We start from the raw sequence: 7467 nt of genomic DNA on the forward strand, positions 1-7467 counted from the left end.
AATGCAATGTCGGACATGCCCATATCCACTTTTTCTATTAATCAGATGGCGTCAATCTCATATAAATGCTCAAGGGATAAAAAATGTTACAAAGGAGGTTAGCTTCCAACCCTGAATGTTAGGACCAAGCCAGCCTGAGAAGGATACATCCCAGAAAAAAGACCAAGATGCTCGATTAAGATTTTCTCCACACTCAAGAGTCGGGTCTCCTGTGTGCGACTGCGGCGCAGAACCACAGCACCACAGATACCAGTGAACCCTATGAACACACTGATGATCATGTAGTTCTAGAAAAATACTGGAGAAGGAGCAGAATGAAAAAAGAGTGGAGGAGGAAATTGTCACTCGTTATGTAGGTTTCTCTTTCCTTTTCCTTCTGATTGTTCTTTTAGAATGTGAGCCCCCTTTTATTCTCAGTCTCTACGCACGCACATCCTAATGAAGTAGAGTCTGTTCTAGATTCAAAACAGGACCGTTTTTCTTAGGCGGCATCCACTATAAATCTGGTCGAGTTTTGTTATATCTCATTGAAGTGAATTTTGTTGTGTATTCGTCAAACGTACTACTAAGTAAACAGAAGTTTCGAACATGGACTTGAGAGAAAGGTGGCACGGGTAAGAGGAGACAGAGGCCATGTGTGGGCAGCATACTTATAGTGTAGGGATAAGGATACTCTCCCTTCACAACAGAGCTTGTGTCCTGATAAATGAAAATGACAATCAACCTTAGACCTGGAAGATGTAAGTCACTTTTCCACTTAAAAAAACATCTTTCAGAAATGAGAGGTTTTAAGATTTAAGTGAAACCATCCGGAACTGGCTCCCTTCCTTTTAATTGTTAAATATTGTGACGTTGATGTAGGGAAATATGTATAACTTGTTTGTGGAACTACCTAAACACAAAAAAGCGGAAAGACCTCCTGTTGAGCGGTATTATTGTGGATATTGTTTGGGAGAATTTGGCTATTATCAAACTTTTAAAAGTTACTTCCCCACTAATTCCACTTCCCCTTGACCTGAATGTAATATCAGTGCCTTCCTAAAGACCCTTCATAATGCTCAGGGAGTTGTTCAAAGTAACATTCGTGGAGAGTATTAACTTTTTAAATGTTATACCAGCCCACAACACCTAATTCAGACATCCCACGGCCATCTGAACCTCTATTGCGACATCTTGCACCTGTGATTACTTTGCAACTGTCTTAGTTCAACCTTTATTCTGATGAAAGAGAACGGACTGCAGAGATGGGGCAACCTCGAACGACAAAGAGACCACACAGTCGTAAGTGAACTGCATACCCCATACAGAAGACAACAGAATTGTGGGAAATAGTAAGATGGTGTGCTGGTGCACAAAACGGAATCGATGAAGTTCAAATTGAATAAATGTCGACATGGGAGAATACTATGAGTTTCTGATCGTATATGCCCCCTTACCAAATAGAATCCTCAAAGGGAATTACGTACGCCGATCGATATCACCACAGCGTCTAAAACCGATGATGTTTGATAGCACTTCTTAATATATTTTTTTTAATGTAAGAAAATGGATAACATAGCTGCACGAAGTTGGTTGATTTTGGTCACGGTACAGCAACAATTCAAACTCTAGAGCATTCTATCGTTAGAAGGGCGATGATTTTGGATAAAGAGGCGCTTCCATCAAAATTACTTTTCAAATACTTTTGGTATAAGGTAGCTTAACGATGTCATCTTCAGGATGCGTCCCTTCACGTTGAGAAAGACATGTCTGAAGCAGGCGCTGTTCGTCCATAGAGCACGGTCGTGCAGCGCCGCTCACAATTTTTTAATGTTCTATTATGAAAAGCATCCACAAACATAACATAAAAGAAGTCGGAAACAAACACTAGGCAAATATTATTTCAAAACAAGGTCGTCGCTGGCGCCTTAACTGTCATTTCTGTGTCAAAGGCGCCGTAAAATATCTGCTATGCCATGCCAAAGTCCACACGCTTTAACTAAACATAATTGGATATTCAACAGTGGGAACCTGACCTATAAATCGCTCATTGGGATAACCCAAACGATGACGACTCTCGTAGAGAGTTTGGCGGTACACTAATATTAATAAAATGGCACATCTCAAATGGACACCCACGAATCATAGCCCACAGTAGGCAGTCTAAAAATGATTGCGATAGACTGCACACTATTCTATGCCAAAATGATGTGATCCCCGGAGCAATTCAGCGGAGTGCTCAAGTGAATTGTGATTGGTTCATTGTCTTGTCACTATTTTAAGCGACTCTGTGACCGCGAACCTGAGGGAGGTGAACATGTACTTAAGTCACCGTCCTGCGTCCTGTGAGTTGTGCCTTTGAATGGTTTCGTAGTGGAGTTGTGAAATTTATCACTTGAGTGTGCAGTTGCAATGTAGAATGAAGAAACTGATGTTTAGCTAACAAACAGATTTAGTTCTAGAAATCAAAGCGATAATCCATTTACTGTGCCCTTGACTATCTTAAATTTCAACCTGCTATAACTTAATTGTGCACAACCACTTTTTAGCCCTACAAGCCGCCCCTGGTCCGAAGAGTTCATACTATTTATATTGGTGGGAAAAATAATGTGGTAAAAATTCAGAGAAGCGGTTTTCAACTCGAACTGCAGTATTTAGGAGCTTCCGTGGCTGTGTATTTATTTGATTCCGAACATTTAAGTAAAAATGCTGAATCGGACATATTAGTCTTATTTAATGACCGCCCTGCACTGATTGGGAGTCAGTTCAAAATTAAAAGATTGCCAAGCAAAATGGTATGAGTGTTACAATGATAAGAATTAAACACATTTTATAATGGAATGGGAATTGGGCAGTGTTTGAGTAGGCCTATTATTTTCCCAACTCCTAATTGTGAGAAATGTCTTTGAGGTCAGTAATGTATCCTGGTCTTGACTCAATAACTGTACTAATTTAAGTAGAAACTATTAGCAGTGCTATTATCTTGGTGCCCTGTCTTGGGACTAATGTTGGTGCCAAGCGTCATTCATAAAACAAATTAACACCATTTAGGATCGCTCAAGCGTAATTAAGTGTCAGGGGCAATTTCATTTCATTTATGTCAGCGAAGAGTGCATGATTTGTTCAAATGTTACTTTGCAAGCCAAAAACTGCTGTCATCATCAATATATTTTTGTAAGCGAAGACTCAAATCAATAGTTTTGATTTCTGGCATCTAAAAAGATCAAGAAAATGTAGGTTAGAGCTTGGAACTAAGCCTCGAGATGAGAAGAAAACGTGAGTTGGATGATAGAAATCTAAAACGAGATTGAACTGGCAATTGCAGCTAATATATAAAATCGAAGTAGCTATCGACACACCCTCATAGATTACGTCAGAACAATCAATAAACAGTGATACTATTATTGAAATGTGTAACCTTGTTGTTTTAATTTGTCTTGACTTTATCTTAGTGTATACACACAAACTAATGTCGCAGGCCAGTGTTAGGGCACGAACCCAAATGAGTTCAGGTCAATGAACTTTCAGTCCATGATGGAGTTTTGACATTTGGGTCAGCTGCTGAGACGTCGTAGAACTCTGGGTTTCCCTTGCGCTGGCGGTGATATCAATACTCTTCTGTCCCACCTACTACATTTATTCGTGGAAGGAGCGGGCAATCATACGCCACGTCTTGGCAAGCTTACGGGGGTCAACTTTTCTCAGCTTAACGTGCGGCTCTTCTATAAGGTAGTCATTCATGCCGATCAGTAGACTGAGGGTCCAGCCTACAAGAAACAGACTCCTCCCTCCCCCGATCAAAAAGAAAAAAAAAACCCTCAAAAAGCGGGTCCGTATTTGAACAGAGCATAACATTAATTATCCTGCAAAGGGTTTAAACACATCAATTTAAGAACAGTAGAAAAGAGTAGTGAGCTAATTTCAAGGTGACCATTTTTCTGTGCTTATCTGGCAACTCATTAACGCGTTTGAGTTCTAAGGTATCAGTACGATTTGTAGTGCGTTGACGTTACATGTATGCAAAGCATTGGTTAACATTCTCAAACACACACAATACACACACACACACACACACACACACACACACGAACACACATACACACACACACACACACACACACACACACACACACACACACACACACACACACACACACACACACACACGAACACACACACACACACACACGAACACACACACGAACACACACACACACACACACACACACGAACACACACATACACACACACACACACACACACACATACACAAATACACACACAAATACATACAAACACACACGTTTTCTCTCATGAACTCAATTTGATACATTCTTCATAAGACAACAATTACAAAACTAAAACTTGTATTTATATTTTCTCATCGTCTACAAAATATATTTCTTTAATGTTTCATATTGTCTTGGATTTTTATTGACTCCATTCAGGGTAAATCTTAATTTCTATAAGATACACATGTTTGTAATATTCTCCAAGCACCTTAAAAAAAGGACCGAGTACATTCACTTTTGCAGTACATTTAGCTGCATCACTTCCTTATTCAATATCGATCACTCTGGGGCCCAGACACAATATTTCGCTTGGAATCGTCAATTTTCTCAACCACCGTGTTTAATTTCGAAGAGGTGTTTATATTTTTAAGGACAAATATAACTATGATTATATTTGTAAGTCTACTGGTTGTCTATATTGAGAGTCTAGGGTATATTTTCTATATCCCTGTAAAGAAAAAAATGAAACTGGGCCTTAAAAAAAAAAAAGAATTTTAAACACAGAATATGAACAATTATACTGAAAAAAACCCAGTTGTAATATATTCCTACTTCTGCATACGTCAACCAAATGACATTCCTATTTGATCGCTTTCTAAGAATGGGAATGCATGTTTTAACAAGGTACTTCTCGTAAGAACGATCAAACACAGAATAGATCTTTTTCTTTCTTTTTGGTGGAACTTTGGTACCTCTATGGCATTCACTGTACAGATGTTCAGTTGTACACGCCTTCTTCCCTATGGGTAATTGTTAAATACACGTAAATTTGACTTGGGGGCTGTATTTGCCTAAATGTAACATAAAACAGGCTAAATTAAGGTTTGTTCTGGGTATCTTTCAAACTCAGTGACCCAAATAAATAATTTGAGACAATTAAGATTATTTCCTGATCACATAACATTGTGTCTTTCTCCATCAACCTGGGGGGAATTTTGACTGTCCTTTCAAGAGCCATTTCGTTCTATCACAGTCACTAAGATAACCTTTGTCTAACCGAACATCTGCTCTAGCTTTGCAGCCAGAAGATTATTATTGATGGGTACGGTCCTTGAGACAGACACGAAATCGGTAAGGAAACGCGATATACGAAAATGAAGGCGTGCATGGTTCTGTGGGCCACGTAAACATTGGAGCGCCCTGGAACAAACACGTAAACACAGTCACAGCAAGGGGTCTTCTCAGAGCAGAAATAAAATCAGAATTCTTCCACACCCCTCTTTTGATAATAAGACTATCAGTAATAATTATAACATTAATACTACTAATAATAACGATAATAATGGTATAATAATAATAATAATAATAATAATAATAATAATAATAATAATAATAATAATAATAATAATAATAATAATAACAATAATAATAATAATGATGAGGATAACAATTCTCGTCTGTCAATGTCTGAAGGTAAACAATGCATCCGGAGAGGAGAGGTTTTCTCTTGTGAAGAAAAAGATTTCAAGATTGAAACGACGTGTGGATTTTGCTATATTCAATTAGACATATTCTCACAGAGAACAAATTACCACATTTTGAGCATTTAAAAGCCTCATTTCCACATACATGTATGCACAGGGTGTGGCTTGTCTCTCTGCTACTGAATTTTTTATTCGTGAAGCCTCGTATCGTATTTTTCATACATTATACACTAATTTCAAAGAAGATACTAGAAATTTGATAGAAAAAAGTCCCACCCCTTTCTGTGTGTCTCTGGGTGGCAACCAAAAAACATCAAAGCAGCGACTTTTGATCATCCCTTCTTTGTCAGATCATTGTTGAATCATTCCACTTTTGGGTCAAACTAAAAATCTACAATTTGAACAAAGAAACTTTTTATCTTAAATTGCAACATTAACCTTTAGTAGATTGATTTCAAGAACAAATCTGCCTCTAAAACAATCTAAATCATGCCAATGGGGACGCAAAAACGTTCTTACTCAATACGTAAATTAACCTAGAACTGTTTTAAACCATCATTGTGAGACTAAATTTCTAGCCTTCTGGAGATCTCAAACAGTCCGAAACGGTGTTTCAAAATCTGATTTTGCAATCAGGGATTTTGCGAAGAGATAGCAGCGAGAAGCTTGAGTATCCAGACATTGAACAGTCAGCTTGCAGCACATTATTGACACTACCCGCCCCAACAGCCCAGTCGGGCCAGCAGCACTCGATACTCAAGATCGTAGAAGTTTAAGTCAAAATTACGGAGAAGGAAGGGAGCAAGCATAGGGCACGAGAGCCGGCTGTTGAGAGAAGAAGATCAGGATGGAAAGGATATTTGCTATCGATCTTTGATTCTCTCCCTTCCTTCGGTCACATCCGAGCTTTTTCAAGGGAGACAAGCGTGGTGGGGAGCTCCCAGTAATGGGGTTACGTCTCCTGAATTTTCCCTGGCATCAAGGCTAAAGAAGGAGCTCGCAATCAGCAATTTCCTGTGGGGAATAATACCTTAACTCTTTTCATCCTCACACTTTTCAAGCTTTTTTTTCCTGTCCTTTTTTTCTGAGCCCCCCTCCCCCGTTTGTACACATCTATCTTAACACTCTTTACTCATGCTCTTCAGTCGTGGATTTCAATCATCCCGGTATTATTTTTAATTCCCTGTTTCCTTTTTCCTACCCTATCGTCCCACTTTTTCCCTTGCTTTGTCACTCTGTGTTTCCAGGCCTTTCGCTCAATACCAGCCTCCCCGTTTCTTTGTTTACTTGGGGCATTTACCCAGTACAAATAGGATTATCCTCCGGCGTCTTCTTTGCAGGTATATAATGATACTGACAAGAGATAGGCATTTTCTACTCTGGTTATTTAATGGAGAGTGCCCACATTTGGACTTTGTTGAACGCTAGAGTTGCTGAACATTCTTCTGGAAGGACCCTCTTTAGCATTTATTTATCAATTTGTTTCTGTTAGTGTAGCAATATTTTTACGAATTTTGTTTTAGTGGGAGTTTTACAGTACTTGCTGCACAAGTAGGTTATGTATGTGCCGAAGAATAAATATGTTACTAGGGTGTATTTTAAATAAATAAGAAGGGGGTGACATTAGGACAATGGGTGTTTGAAAAGAAAGAAGGTTCAAAGCACAAAAGAGTACCTGCCACCATATGACCAATCACACAACCACACACAAACACACACACACAAACACACACACATACACACACACACAGAGAGAGACAGAGAGAGAGAGA

This window comes from Aplysia californica, unplaced genomic scaffold, assembly GCF_000002075.1.
Source record: "Aplysia californica isolate F4 #8 unplaced genomic scaffold, AplCal3.0 scaffold00039, whole genome shotgun sequence".
Classification (NCBI taxonomy): Eukaryota; Metazoa; Mollusca; class Gastropoda; order Aplysiida; family Aplysiidae; genus Aplysia; species Aplysia californica.